This window comes from Pongo pygmaeus, chromosome 11 (assembly GCF_028885625.2).
Source record: "Pongo pygmaeus isolate AG05252 chromosome 11, NHGRI_mPonPyg2-v2.0_pri, whole genome shotgun sequence".
Lineage (NCBI taxonomy): Eukaryota > Metazoa > Chordata > Mammalia > Primates > Hominidae > Pongo > Pongo pygmaeus.
In genome coordinates this window covers 78,085,026-78,101,513 of record NC_072384.2, presented here as the reverse complement: position 1 = coordinate 78,101,513, position 16,488 = coordinate 78,085,026, and the positions used below count along the sequence as shown (strand labels likewise).

Here is a 16,488-nt window from a genome sequence, read left to right as displayed (position 1 = left end):
TTTTCTTGGACCATCAGGTGTATTCTTTAACACCATTTTGTTTAGCCCTCTGCTAAGGCTCTTAATCAGTCTAATTAGTCAAACTTCTTAAATATAGGTTAATTTCCCAAATAGGCTCAACAGGTAATTGTGTCATAGTCATCTTCATAGTGTCAGTTCTAACACATAAGAACATCCATTAAGTGATAAGTGACTTTAAAAGATGAGGATGGCAATAGCACAATATGATAATACTAATTCAATAAGTTATTGAGCACTAATGTGCCCAGCACTACAGCAGCCTCTGGGAATATGTTGGCCCATATTGTGTTATTTGATGAAGAGCCGCTCCCCTGTTCTCAGGGTGTGCTGTGATATGCCACACAGTTCCCTTCCCTACAGAGGATTTTGTTTTCTCGCCCTGGCAGTGTGCACCCAACGGCCCTCAGCTGTCATTAGAATTGCCCTCTTAACTGAAAAGAACCACCTCATCTGAAGTCACACTTCCTTCTTGGGCCAGGCTGCATGCAAAGACTAGTCCCATTGCCCCATATTAGGACAATCTGAAAGACCATCCTAGCTTCAGAGTTCCCCTTAGTGTCAGCTAAGGCCACCTTTGAGATTGCATCATAGCCCATATTCTTCCTCCACCCAGTGGAGCTTCCTTTCTTTCCACAGGTGGCAATCCTTAATAAATCTCCTACCCACTAATCTTCATCTCAGCATCTGTGATACTTGGTACCAGAAGGGTTGCAGGAAAGTAGGTGCTCCAGTGCGCTTTTGGAGCCATTTCTCTTGCCTTCTCACTTATAGGATGAGATTCCTCTCACTGGGGCAGGGAGAAGTTAACTGCTAGCACACCCTGACAGTGCAGTTATTAAAACTTTCACTAGTGGTGAACTGAGATGGCATGTCAACACAAAGAAATGCACTGGCAGGCACAAAGATCAAGTGGGAAACAGTGTGGACAGTGGAACTGATGAGTTATTACTGAGCTAGACCGATACCTTGGAAAAAGATAACAGAAGAATGAGAATGGGCCAGGCATAGTGGCTCGTACTTGTAATCCCAGCACTTTGGGAGGCTGAGCCGGGAGTTTGAGACCAGCCTGGGCAACATAGCGAGACCCTGTCTCTACAAATATTTAAAAAATTATCCATGCCCAGTAGCTTGTGGCTGTAGTCCTAGCTATTTGGGAGGCTGAGGCAAGAAGATCACCTGACCCCAGGAGTTTGAGGCTGCAGTGAGCTATGTTTGCACTACTGCACTCCAGCTTGGGCTACAGAGTGAGTGAGACCCTGTCTCAAAATAAAAGAATGAGAGTGATTAGTTGGTCATTAAAAGCTGAGTGTGGGACCAAGAGCAGTGGCTCATGCCTGTAATTCCAGTGCCTCAGAAGACCGAAAAGGGAGGATAGCTTGAGGCCAGGAATTCAAGACCAGCCGAGGCAACATAGCAAGGCCCATATCCACAAAAATATTTAAAAATCAGCAGGGCATAGTGGCATGCGTTTGTTGTTCTGTTACTCAAGAGGCTGAGGCCAGAGGATGATTCGGGTCCAGGAGTTCAAGGTTACAGTAGCTTACTGTGCCACTGCACTCTCAGCCTGGGTGCCACTACACACTCAGCCTTAGTGACAAAGCAAGATCCTGTCTCAAAAACAAACAAAAACTCAGTGTGAGGGCCAGAAAGCCTCCCTTGTAGAATATGAGACTCTCAGCTCCTCAAGCCAATGAGGAGAGGAAGCTGAGGACCAGGCCCAGGACTTAATCATGAGAATAAAACTCTAAAGAAGTTAGGACCCAAGCTAGGCAGGTCTACTGTGCTGTTGTCAGGACCCTGATTGGGAAAAAATGGAACCCTGACACATGGGATGAAACCACCTGGGTTGATGCACCTGAAAAATCTTCAATCCTCAGGTTTCCAGAACCTTCTAAGGCTACAGAAGTGCCCCTCTCTTCTCTAATAAGGGCTAGTGTGCTCCCTCTTTTGCTTGAAGACAATGAGCTCTCTCTCCAAGGACAAAACATACATTCCTCAGGATCCTCCCCAGCTTCCTCTCTTGGCAACTAAGCCAATTTTAAAAAGTTAAACTGGCGGGGTGCAGTGGCTCATGACTATAAATTTAGTACTTTGGAAGGCCGAGGAGGGTGGATCCCCTGAGGCCAGTAGTTCGAGACCAGCCTGGCCAACATGGTGAAACCCTGTCTCTACTAAAAATACAAACATTAGCCGGGCAAGGTGGTGCGCACCTGTAATCCCAGTTACTCGGGAGGCTGAGGCAAAAGGATTGCTTGAACCCAGGAGGTGGAGGTTGCCATGAGTAGAGACTGTGCCACTGCACTCCAGCCTGGGCTAAAGAGGGAGACTCTGTCTCAAAAATAAATAAATAAATAAAAATAAAAAATAATCATGACCCCTTGCCCGATTTCCAGACCTGAGTCAGTTTTTGGATCCAGGCCCATTAACTAAAGAAGAATCTGGGTTCCCAGGGGGAAGGATTGTGTAATACCACAAGTGTGCACAATAATGATTCCTCTAGTCCTTCTCCAAAGGGACCTACCGCCATTACTCAGGAAATCATACAGTGGTGAAAGGGGAATACTCAACATTTTGATATCTGTTGGACACAGGGTCTGAGTTAACAATGATATCACAGAACTGTCACTATATGCCCTTGATTAGAGTAAGGGTTATGGAGGCCAAGTCCTAGGGTGTCCTGGCCCAAGTCTGGCTCACAATATATCCACAGACCCACCTAGTCCTTGAGTGTATAATTGTGATAAATACACTTGATTAGTGGCACCAGGTTTCTCAGCGTGTGTGGTAAGAGCTAACATAGTGATAAAGGCCAAGTGGCCAGGTGGAAGCTTTAAAAATTGACCTCTTCTCCATACCAATATAAATCAAAAAATAATATTTCATTTCAGGGAATGGCAGAAATTAATGCCATCCTAAAAGACCTAAAAGATTCGGGGATGATGGTTCACATTGTATCTCCATTTAATTCACCAGTCTAGCCCCTCCAAAAACCAGATAGTGGGCTACCACAAACTTTATGAGGTAGTAGCTCCAATTGTATCTACAGAGACAGCCATAGGCATCTTTGTTAGAGCAGACCCACATAGCATCAGGTGGACTTCTGGTTCAAAAATGGCAGTGTAGATGCAAGCTGGCTTCACTTCCACACCAGAAAACCAAAAACATATACAGCACTGAGATTATCACCAACAATATCCCAGAACTCAGATATGAGGATAAGTCAATTCCTGGGGACACAGAAGTGAAAAAACTCTGAGCATGGTAAAAGAATCAGATTTTTATATCTGTGGTGCCCCTTGCCACAATCTGTCCAGCACCAAGTGTGTGGAAAACTTTCCCCAACTCACAGTTTCTACAATGGGAAAAGTGAGATCAAGGTAGACAACCAACCTCCCTGCCATCTTGGATTCCCTGGAAGGAGACCTGTCCCTGACTCACCCCATGGGAAGTATCATGAGTACCTTGAGGGAAAAACATTACCGAGGACAACCAGAGACAAAGGGAGGAGGCAGGACTTCAATCCCCAGCCCTGGAAACTCTGCTCTGTAACTTGACCAAAGAAGATGCCAGATCAGAGTGGTTACTCAGCAGCACCAGCTGTAGGAGATGCATTCCACAGATCCTCTTGGCACAAATCTTTAGCTGGCCTTTCACACTGCCAGGATATCCCCTTTGGGACCTCCCCCATTTGAGAAGGGCATCACTCTGATGAGTTTCTAGAGTGGAGACAAACCTGGGCTTAAGGTGCCATCAAGTTCCAAAAGGGAGACAGTGACCTAGTGGGAAAATAAGAAATTTAACAGATAAGTCACAAAGAATCTCTAAGCAAACATCCCCAATAGAAAACAAAACAATCAAGACAGAGAAGACTGGAATAAATAATCCTTTAATGCAAAGATATGGACATACATCCACAAGAAAAACAACAGCAATAGGGAACCATGACCTCCCCAAATGAACAAAGCAAGGAACAAGTGTCTGAATCTAAGAAAATGGTGATATGTGAGCTCTCTGACCAAGAATTCAAAATAGCAGTTTTAAGGAAACTCAGTAACCCCCAAGATAACACAGACAAGCAATCTATAAGTTTATCAGAGAAATCTAACAGATTAAAATAATTTTAAAAAGCAAAATTCTCATTACTGAGAAATATGTTTGCTGAACTAAAAAAAAATTAGATGATTTCAACCACAGAATGGATCAAGGAGAAGAAAAAGTCAGTGAGCTCAAAGACAGGCCATTTGAAATTACACAGTGAGAGGGGAGAAAAGAAAAAAGAATGAAAAAGAATGAAGATCACTTACAAGATAAAGAAAATTATCTCAAAAGACCAAATTGAAGAATAACTAGTGTTCAAGAAAAAGTTGAGCAACAGCAAGGGGTAGAAAGCTTATTCAAAGAAATAATAAAATTTTTTTTCCAAAACTTGAGAAAGATATAAATATCCAGGTATGAAGGTCAGAGACCACTAAACAGATTTGACCCAGATAGGACTACCCCTAGGCATAGTCGAACTCTCAAAGGGCAAGGACAAAGAAAGGGTCCTAAAAGCAGCAAGAGAAAAGAAGCAAATAACATAAATTCCAATTCATCTGGCAACAGACTTCTCAACAGAAACCATACAGGCCAGGAGCAAATGGGATGAAATTTTTGGTGTTGAAAGAAAAAAAAGTCTGCCACACAAGAATACTGTATCCAGCAAAGCTATCCTTCAACCATCAAAGCAAGATAAAGTCTTTCCCAGATAAACGAAAGCTGAGAGAATTCACCACCATGAGGCCCATCTTAAAAGAAATGCTAAAGGGAGTTCTTCGATCCAAAAGAAAAAAAAAAAACACCAATGTGCAAAAACAAAAACATTTGAAGGTATAAAACCCACTGATGAAATTAAGTACAAAGACAATCCCCAAATACTTCAATACTGAAATTGTGGTGTGTAATCCACTTATAACTCTAGTATGAAGACCAAAAGACAAATCTACCAAAAACAGTAACAGCTACAGCAACCTGTTAAGAGATAAGCAATATAAAAATATGTAAATTGAGACAAACAAAAGTCAAAATGTAGAAGGGATGGAGTTAAGGTATAAAGGCTTTTTTTTTAGTTTTTTCTTTTTTTTTTTTTAATCTAAGATAAGTTGTCATCTCTTTAAGATGACTTGGTATATCTATGTTTTATGTAAGCCTCATGGTAACCACAATGTAAAAACCTATAATAGACACACTAAAAACGAAAAGCAACAAATTAAAACATACTCCAGAGAAAATCACTTAACCACAAAGGAAGACAATAAGAAAGGAAGAGAGGAATTATAAAACAACAATTAGAAAACAAGCACAAAATGACAGTAGTAAGTCCTTACTTGTCAATAATAATACTGAATGTAAGGGGACTCAATTCTCCAATTAAAAGGCTGAACTGATAAAGAAACAAGCCCTTAACTATATGCTGCTAACAAGAAACTCACCTCCCCTGTAATGACACACATAGACGGAAAGTGAAGGGATGGAAAAAAAAAATCTATGCAAGTGGAAATCAAAAAAGATCAAGAATAACTATACTCACATCAGATAAAATGGACCACAAGTCAAAGACTATAAAAAGAGACAAGGTCACTATATGATGACAAAAGAGTGAATTCAGCAAGAGGATATAATAATTTATATATCTATGCACCCAACACTGGAGCACTCAATTATACAAAGCAAACATTAATAGATCTAAAGGGAGAGATAAACTGCAATACAGTAATACTAGGGGACTTCAACACCCCATTCTCAGTAACAGATAAATCATCCAGACAGAAAATCAGCAAAGAAACTTTGGAGTTAAACTACATACTAGATCAAATAGGCCTAACTGACATTTACAGAATATTTCACCCAACAGCTACAGAGTGCAATGGTGTGATCTTGGCTCACCGCAACCTCTGTCTTCCGGGTTCAAGCAATTCTCCTGCCTCAGCCTCCCAAGTAGCTGGGATTACAGGCATGCACCACCATGCCCGGTTAATTTTTGTATTTTTAGTAGAGATGGGGTTTCTCCATGTTGGTCAGGCTGGTCTCGAACTCCCGATCTCAAGTGATCCACCCACCTCAGCCTCCCAAAGTGCTGAGATTATAGGCGTGAGCCACCATGCCCAGCTCAGAAGACAAATTCTTTTCTCATTCTCCAGAACAGACCATATTTCAAACAAGTCTCAACAGATTCAAAAAAGTAGAAATCACAACATGATACCATGTATACAATATGCAGCTGTTGATCTGACAAATGCATCCTTTCTATATTAGAAAAGAGAATCAGAAACACATTACCTTGGATCAGACAATAGTGAACATGTATAATCTTCTTAGAAGCATGTTAACTCTCCCAGCTTTTATCATAATATAGTCTGAAGGACCAAGACCAGCTGGGCATCTTGCAGAACATCACTGATCCACTATATCAATTATACCATGTTAATTGGACTGGAAGAGCAAGAAGTAGATAATACATTGGAGCTACGGCACATATACTCCGAAGGTGAGAGACAAACCCTACAAAGATTCAAGGAACTTCTACTGGTGGCTCTCTAGTGGGTCCACAGTCCAGGGCATGCCAAGATATCCCTTCCAAAATAAGCAACAAATTATTGCATTTTGTACCTGTCACCATAAAGAAGGTAGCATAAAAGAATGATAGGTTTCTATGGGTTCTGGAGGCAGCATATGCCATAGCAGGAAATACTTGCTGTTACCTATACACTGGATGACATAAAAGGCTTCCAATTTCAAGTGGGACCCAGAGCAGAAAAGGGCTCTGAAGCAGGTCCAGGTGGCAGTTTTACCACTTTGCCATACCACCCAGCAGATGCTGTTGTATTAGATATGTAGGAAAAGATTCTGTGTGGAGTTTATGATAAGTCCTAATGGGAAAATCACAATGCAGACCCAAGAGTCTGGCCATGCTATCTGTAGCAGAGAAGTAAACACCTTTCAACAAACAGCTGCTGATGTGCTGCTGGGCTTTTATAGAGATATAGCACCTGACAAAGGGATGTCAAGTAGCCATGAAGCCAAGAACAATGATCATGAGCTGGGTTCTATACATGTAGAACACAAACGTAGGCAGAGGGCACAGTTATGTTACATTAGCAAGCAGCCTAGACTCCCATGTCTCTATCATTGTTGCACCAGTGTCTCTCCCTTGGCTTACATTTATTGTCACTGATCCCATATGACCAGCTGATGAAAGAGGAAAATGCATGAATTTGACTCACAAATGGGTATATTTTGGCAAACAAAATAGATGGTGTCTATAGTACTGTGCCACTCAGGGGTGGCCCTGAAAGTCAATGGTAAGGGAAAATCCTCCCAAAGGGCAGACCTTCGGGCAGTATACTTTGCTGTCCATTTGTGTAGAAAGGGGCTCAAGGTTAGAATATACATGGGTAGTGGCAACTGGCTTGGTCATGGGATCAGGGTCCTGAAAAGACTAAACTATTGGGAACAAAGAGATTTGAGATAAAAATGGTGGATTGGGCACATGAGAGTGGGCACAAAGCGTTAGGAGCTTTGTACTACGTTTGATTTATACTACAAAGTATCCATAATGGAAAAGGCCCTGAACAACCAAGTCAGTATCAGGACTTGGCTGGTTAATAACATCCAGCATCTGGCATTGGAATAACTACTGTGGCAGGATTGGAGGCTATGTAATAGACCTAACAGGTTGGGCTCCTATACACTGAGGCTGATCTAGTTATATTCACTGCTGAATTTTCAGCCTGCTAACAACAGAAACCAATGCTGCAATGCTGAGTGCCTATTCCTCAAGAAGACCAATCAGTCACTTGGTGGCAAGCTGACTTACAATAATGATCCTAACAAGAGGCAGTGACTCATTTTGTCAGGAATAGACACATATTCTAAATGATTCTCCTTTTCTATCTGCAGGGCATTGGCCAGCATCACTGAGGGCTTTCAGAGAGTTTGAACCACCTCATGGGACCTGTTTTATAGCAAAGGAGGAAAGAGTGGGCAAATGACCACAACCTCTGCTTGTCTTATTATTACATGCTGCATCACCCAGAAGGCTCTACCCTGAGAGAATGAATAATTAACTTGTTGAAGGCATACCTAACACGAACACCATCCTTTAAAATGAAGTGGACACTTTAATGGTCTTTATGTAGGGCTGTGTTCTCAATAGGTAGAATACATGGGTCTAGGAATCAAGAGGTAGAAGCAGGAATGGCCCTGCTTTCTATCATTCCCAGTGATTCTCTTGGGGGAAATTGTGCTTCCTGGCTCCACAACACTGGGTCCTGTCATTTAGAGGTCCTGCTTCCTAAAGGTGAAACACCTCCACCAGCAGATGTAGTTTATAGTTCAGTGAGACCCAAGAAGAGACTCATCAGTCTCATCGAACTATGAGCTACATTTGCAGGCTAGGTACTTCAGGTTCCTTGTACCAAGAAAGTAGCAGGCAAAAAGAGGAGTCACATCCTGGCAGGGATAATGGATCTTATCATAAAGAGGAGGTAGGACCACGGTTACAGTTGGAGGAAGGAGGAAAATGTTGGTAACCAAGCACTGCACGTATGCACCTCTTGGTATGCTCTTGCCCAATTTTGATTGTAAATGGACAGTGTAGCAGCCATTATGAGCCTAAAAAGATTATAGGGACCAGGAACTCTGAGCCTCTAAGGATCGAGGACTGAGTTTTATCACCAGGTAAGTCACTGAGACCAGCTGAGAGTGTCACTGCATCCAAGGTCACCCCCATCTTTGGGTTCCTTGCATCCAGTGACTGGGCAACAAAGTCCTGACCTTCTTGCTCCAATATGGGACATCAAAAGGGCCAACCAGCTTCAGAGTTTCCCATGGGGTCAGCTGAGAACACTGTTGACACTGTATCACAACCCAAGTCCTCCTTCCACCCAATCCTGATTTCTTCCCATTCCTTCCACGGATGATGATCACCAAAGCATTCCCTAATAAACCTTCTGCCTACTGTCTCCTGAGTCTGCTCCCTGAGAGTCCCACCTGAGATATGGAGTTACAGTTTAGTGAAAAAAGATGATAAGAATATCATATAAATCACATAATTTAAGATATATAAAATTACAAGTCGGCATTGGAGATACTCTGGATTCTCTTCAGATCATATATCTTTTGCCTTTTATTAGAATTTCTAGAGAGAGGACAAATTAGGAGTTTGTAGCCAGTTTTTTCTTTGCTTTTTATTTTTGGCAGGGTTGCTATGGTTTGGATGTGGTTTGTTTGTCCCTTCTCCTGCAAATCTCATGTTGAAATTTGATTCCCAGTGTGGTGGTGTTGGAAGATGGGGCCCAATGGAAGGTGTATGGATCATGGGGGTGGATCCCATATGAATAGATTTATGCCTTCCCTTAAGGATGAGTGAGTTCTCACGCTATTAAATCCCAAAAGAACTGGTTGTTAAAAAGAGCCTGGCACCTCTCCCCCACCCCTGCTTCCTCTCCCCCACCCCTGCTTCCTCTCCCCCACCCCTGCTTCCTCTCTTGCTTGTGATCTCTGCACACACCAGTTTCCCTTTACCTTTGCCATGAGTGGAAGCAGCCTAAGGCCCTCACCAGATGCAGAAGCCCAATCTTGAACTTTCCAGCCATCTAAAATCAGGAGCCAAATTATTTTTTTCTTTACAAATTACCCAGTCTCAGGTATTCCTTTATAGCAACACTAAACAAACTAAGAAAAGGTTTCTGGAGACAGTGTGTGTATGTGCTGTGACAAAAAATATTTGCATTTTCAAAAGATTTCTTTCAACATTATCCAAAACAATATGTAGGAAATGAAATAGAAATTATGCTAATTTGAGGACAATGTCCACTGTGAGTAATGCTGCATCTAGAATAACACCGCATCTCAAGGTCCAAAGAAGTTAAAAAACATGAAAGAGCCCATATTGTAATATGAGTTCTAAAAAGGATAGTTTCGTGGAAGTTTCAGAGTATTATAACTAAGCAGCAGCTCTTACTACATTGAAAAAATGAATTTCTTTTAAGGCAATAAATTATAGCTTTACCTGAAAAATTGTAAACTTGTGGAAATTACTGAAGATGTGGTCTACTCAGAACATTTACAAGCTTGACAACATATTCAGAATTACTACCTTGACAATATATTGACATAGCAGATCATGATGGCTTTCTGCCACAAATACAGCTGATATCAAAAAGGAGACGATAACAATAAGCCAAGTCTTACATTTCTTGTATTTAATTTATCATTTTCTGATTTCTTCATTTCCCTCAATAATTTTTTTAGACTAAGACTTATCAAAAAGGCCATCTGCAGAGAACAGTGTGAATGAAGATCTGATAGCTATTCAGTCAATTTGAATATTAGAGAGGGTGAAGTAGATGGATTGGAATATGTGGGTTTTTTTGCTTCACTGCTTGGGCTGGGGCAAGACCTGAATAAACTAGTTTTTCTTTCTATGCTGATCTGAGTGAATGGATAGCTGCCACATGTTTATAGCATTCTGTGCTAATAGATACAGTAGAGGTTTGAAAAATATTTACATATATCTCACCAAAAAAAAGAGGCAGAATACAGAGGCAAACTGTTTTCAAGTATATGAGCTAAAACCAAAGAAAGGCTTGGACTTACAGATGTCTCCAGTTACAATTTTTTTAAAATAAGATGAACAATTGGAGCTCATTTAGACGGCAGATTAAGAATTAGATAGTATAGTAAGTGCTGGGTTCTATTACAAATATTTACATTCTTATTTATGAGCTTGTGCTTTCATTCTAGTGCAATCTCCGTTATGGCCAGATGGGTATGTTACTGCACAGGATTTATTTGAAATTCAGAAACTGATAGTACCTGTGCCTGATTGCTTGGTTTATTTTATTCATTTTATCTCATATTTCTAGTTAAGAAAGGTAGTTTTAATGGCAAAAGAAAGCAGGCTAAGGATTTAATATTTTGTTCATGCACTTAATAAAGGACTTAAGCAAATGCTTTGTTTCTATCTGCTAATAGTAGGACAGTAATAAAAATTAGTGTTAATAAAGATCAACTTACATGATGTTGATTATGTCCTATTAATCATCTTTTGCTTTGAAACACTGGGCTAGGAAGAAATTCATACTGAGCTTTAGGATTTTAAAGAATAATTTAGCTAGACTTTATTAAGGATTGACTATGTTACCTGATACTGGACAAAACATTTTACATACGTATATAAAGCCATTTTTCTAAGAAGCTGTACAGAACAATAACTAAGTGAGCATCTCTAAAGATAGACTGCCTAGGTTTGAATTCAAGCTCCATCACAGGTAAACAGCTGTGTGATTTGGGGCAAGTTGCTTAACCTTTCAGTTCCTCAGTTTCCTCATCTCTAATTTAAGGGTAACTGACTTCTGCTTCCAAACATGATATAATAACATGTGTGGGCTAGCCCTCCTTTCACTGTAAACAACTTTAAAACTGGACAAAAGACAGAAGGCAGCTCCTTTCAGACATTGTATATGATAAAGAAAAAAATTATTCAATGAGGCAAGGTGCAGTGACTCACTCCTGTAATCCCAGCACTGTAGGAGATTGGGGCAGGAGGATTGCTTGAAATCAGGAGTTTGAGATCAGTCTGGGCAAACAGTGAGATCCGCATTTGTACAAAAAATAAGAATAATTAAAAAGATTAGCTGGGTTTGATGGTACCCTCCTGTAGTCCTGGCTACTTGGGAGGCTAAGGTGGGAGAATCACTTGAGCCCAGGAGTTTGAGGCTGCAGTGAGCTATGATTGTGCCACTGCACTCCAGCCTGGTGACAGAGCAAGATTCTGTCTTCTGGAAAAAATAAAAAAATAAAAATAAAAAATTAAATGATACTTGTTAAAGCACAATAAGGCAGATTTTAGGACTATCTCAAAAGGTATAGGGACCTCTACAATGGGATTCTGCAGTAGGGGAGAGAGGTTAGGTTCAGCTGTGAATATAGCATGGGCAAGAGGGAATTTATAGCCAAGGGGCAGGGCAGTGGCAGTGGATAGACAATTACTAAGAGGAAACATCAAGGGTAAGGGGAATTCTGCCTAAAGCAACCAACCTAACAGGATTCTTGCGAAGTCAGACCAGATTAATCAGATGTCACCTGTGGGATGGTCGAGGATGAGGAACCCAATCAGATATCAAGGGTGATCAGATATCAAAGGTGGGGATTCTTGCTAACCCAACTAAGCAGCGTTCTTGCTACAACCGGCTTTTACATGGAAGTGCACAGATGGGCTTAGTAGAAGGCTCAGGAGCCTGACTAAAGTTTGGCCAAGCAAAGAATCTTAGACAACAGCACAGATTGCTAACCTGAGAAAGGGGAAACACATGAGATGATCCCCCTGGTGGCCCTAGATTTCTGCTCAAGGGCCCATTTTGGACTGCAGAATGGAAAAGTGAAGTCCAGAGAGACCTCAGGGATGCTGAGTTGCCTGGAGTAAGTAGGGCAGAGTGCCTGAGGATAAGGAGTGGTGTATAGAAGGAACTACAGAATCCTGCATAGGGATTCCCCTGAAGTCTTTAGCCAAATACAAAGCTGTGCATGTGCAGAGTAAGACTCTGTGAGGGCCAGCAGAGAACAGTTACCACTGATGAGTGACAAGCTGAGTCAAGTTTCCACAAGTCCTCCAGTGTTGGAAAACACAGGTGATCAGCACTGTCCAGCAATATATATTCTGAATAGGTGTCGCATTTTCATGCTTTTCTGATTCTCTTATATTTTGATAGATTATATGCTGGACATTACAGATTCTACATTGTTGTGAATTAAGATTTTGTTGTCTTCCTTTAAAGAGTATTGAGTTTTTTTCTCACAGACAGTTAATTTAGTGATGGATCACATTGATTCTTATAGGAGGAGTATTTTAAAAGCTTTGTTAGCATGGGTTTAAAGTAGCCCCTTCCTAGAGACTAAAGCAGCCCTATTCTTCAAGTATGGCTCTTTCCACAGCATTGCAAGTCACAAAACCCACCCAGATTCAAGAGGTGGGCCCAACTTTTCATGGATAGAGTTAAAAAAATCACATTGCAAAGGGTCTGCCTACAGGGAAGTATTGGAGACATTCTTGCAATGGATCTACCACAGTTCATTTCAATCTGTTTCTTCTCCACTACCCGCATATTTCTGGTGCCAAGCAATAGGTCACATTCATATCATAGTGTGACCTCTGGCCCTGCTTTTATATGTAGGGTGTATGTGAACCCGCATAGTCACTAGTAGGAGTATTCCTAGAAACCATTCCAGTGGTGGGATGACCATTACTTAACTATGCATGGATGTGACTACAAACCACATACATATATCCCATTAAACCCAAACTCAATGTAGTCTCAACTCAATTTATCCCTTGGCCAAATCCCAGAAACGCCTGTGATCACCCCAAAACTTTAAAGTTGGGGGCTGTGCCTAGCCAGAGCAAGGAAGAGTATTGGGATGGGAGACAAGAGGGAAGTCAGAGTGGGAAGAGACAGCAGGTCTAATTGTCAAGGGCCGAGCTTAGTTCCAGAGAGTTGAGGTGCCAGATGTCAGAAAAGCAGTGAAGACAATAAGCCAGTATGAAAGAAAGGGTCAAGGCTTTAATCCCATGCTGTGATAGAATGGCACCAATCCAGGGTCAGGTGGATCAGCACAGCATTGCTGAGAGAACCCCTGAACAAAAGGCTCCTGTAGTTTTATGGACCCAGGGCCTGGGATGAGGAGAAGGTGAAGGGCTTAGAGTGGAAAAGTACTCAGTACTGAGTCCGAGTGGGGAAAAGTGTCTTCAAGCTTCCTCCTGTCCTCCAATAAGGAGGTCTCTGCAGAAGTCCCTGAGGAAGCTCTCCCTCTACATAGAGACCTCCAAATGGACCCCATAATGACTTGGTCACTCTGAGTCATTGTTCTCTGGCATCTTTAATTCCAATATTCTTCACATCACATGAACTCTTTGAGCCTCAGTTTCCTTACCAGTAAAATGGGGATAAACTGCTCTACCTTCCTCTCAGGTTAGAAAGATGAAATGAGGTAATAAATGTGCAAATCCTTTGAAAACCTTGAAGATGCACAAATGTAAGCCATTTTCTCCTTAAAAAGTTATGAAATTGAGGTGGCCAACTCTAATATAAAATTCCCTCTGTAACATTTCAACTTAACAGGCTTTAAGGGATCAGCTAAGTAATAAGCAAATGTTTTACCCAAGCACAGGATTCCAAGGTTATTTATGGCATTCTCTGAATCTCTGTAGTACTTCCTGTTGTTACAATCTGTCCTGCATTGTCTGATGATGGCCTTTTATCTTAAATGAGGCTGAGACTTTTTGTTACTATTACATCGGCACAGTCTGAAAAAAATATAATGCAAACCATATATATAATTTAAACATTTCTAGTAGCCACATTCTTTGAGAAAAGAAACTGAATTATATTCTATTTAACCTAATATGTCAAAAACATTATCATTTTAACATGTAATAAATATAAAAATTATTAATGAGATATTTTACATTCTTTTTTACATACTATGTCTCTGAAATCCAGCATATATTTTATATTTTACATTTATAATACATGTCTTTTTTTTCTTTTTTCTTGGAGACAGAGTCTTGCTCTGTTGCCTAGACTGGAGTGCAGTGGTGCAATCTCAGCTCACCGCGACCTCTGCCTCCTGGGTTCAAGCAATTCTCCCATCTCAGCCACCCACGCCCAGCTAATTTTTGTATTTTTAGTAGAGACGGGGTTTTGCCATGTTGGCCAGGTTGGTCTCAAACTCCTGGCCTTAAGTGATCCGCCCACCTTGGCCTGGCCTAGCTGTCACTGACTTTGTAAGGAGTTTCTGCAAATGCTTCTTCAGACTTTTCCCACGTTTTTTAAAACCCCTATTTATATTAATACTTAATTGCAATTTCTTCTACGGTCACAGAGAACACAAAGACCTTTGATTTGCTCTTTCCACCACAGAATATCACTCTAGGAAAGCATTCCATCATAATGTATATAAGGTGCCTAAACTGTGCTATAATCTTAAGCATTACAGGGACTCAGAATGAGGTCGTTAAAGTAGTGTTTTCCAAAGTGTGTTCCGCTGACCTAATCCCATACTCAGCGTATGCAACTTGATATTTTAATTTGTACCCTAGTGATCTAGTCTTATGCCTTCTGGGTACATATTGCATCATATCTTTAAACACATCCAGCTTCTAGAATGGTGCTGTACACGCAGGAAGTCGTTGAGCTTCACCTTCCAGCTAATGACAAAATCAGCAATTGCCTTTAACCACAGGAACTTCAGCCCGTTGGTCACTAGGGGGAGACACACACGTGGTGGGCCTCTCCAGGCTCCTCAAATCCCGCCAGAGTCGCCACTGTATACTCTGCCCAGCGAAACCACACCCAGTCTTAGGAAGAGGAAACTGACTGCCATCCATTTCACGCTACTGTGGCCGGAGAGCTCAGAGTGGAATCATTTGCCAGGCAGCTCCTCCAAGAATAACCAAGCCGAGATCTAGCTGATCAACGATTGAATTTAGAGTAAAACTAGACAGAATAAAACTCCCTTCGGCTTGTCCGTACTACCTGGGTTTGCAGAAATGCTTTTCCTTAGCATTTAATTTTGGGACCTGTAAATATAACTGCATTCCATAATCCTCAATTAACTTACTGCAGTAAAAAGATAATTAGGTTAATATAAACTGCTCCAAGGGGTTTCTGATCAGACTGAATTTTATTTCATTTGAAATAAGGTCACTGTTTAATTTTGCAAGTTAAATAATCTTGACTTGACGCTGAATAGGGGCCTGAGAGAGATGAAGGAAAATTTCCTTTTCATACATGTGAGAAATAAACTGTTTCTTACACTCATATTCACAAGTGTGACCGTTAGTCCAAGTTGAGGCAATTAACATATTTAGGAAGAAAAAAAACTTCCTCACAGAAGGATTGGCATTGGCCCTTCTGAACAGTATTGCAAAGTCTGAAGGAAAAACCCTATTGACACCACTTTCTAGCCAAATGCTATAGGACGATATCAATACTTACTGTACTGAGTGAGCATTTATTTACTTATTTCACAGTGAAGATATCTTTTCTGGAAAATTCCTCATAAGAAAACTGAAATTCAAGCTCCTGCTCGTTCTTCACCCACCGCTACTCGATCCTGCTTTTTGTGCCCACACGTTCTTCTGCCCAAAACAAAAGCTGTTAAATGACCGCGACGGCGCTGACGTCAGGGAGCAGGGCCGCGAGGCCCCACCAGGTCGCCAATGAAGCCTCCCCTTGGCCCTGCCGGGGGCTGTGCGGGACGGATAGAGGCTCCCAGGCGGAGGAGTCCGGGAACCCCTAAAGACCCTTTAGGAAGCGGGGTACGGAAAACAAAGCACGAGCAAGAGGCTCCGGGCGGCTGTATCTCTGCCCGGCGAATTCAGAGCGAGCGGGCGCCGCGGCCACCCAAGAGCAAGGAAGACGGCGGAGC

General features: G+C 41.5%; 1 long non-coding RNA gene across 3 annotated transcripts in view; it reads right to left on the bottom strand.

Moving 5' to 3' along the window:
* The window catches only part of LOC129031440 (uncharacterized), a 26,558-nt gene extending 10,070 nt beyond the window's left edge, over nt 1–16,488 (bottom strand). Inside the window, exons 1-2 of one of the 3 annotated variants that reach the window (XR_008501038.2) lie at nt 16,056–16,488; nt 14,217–14,362 (exon numbers count right to left, since the gene is read on the bottom strand). This is a non-coding gene — a long non-coding RNA (uncharacterized LOC129031440). The remainder of the gene's footprint in view (nt 1–14,216; nt 14,363–16,055) is intronic. The other 2 variants (XR_010122854.1, XR_008501039.2) reach the window with 2 other exon arrangements.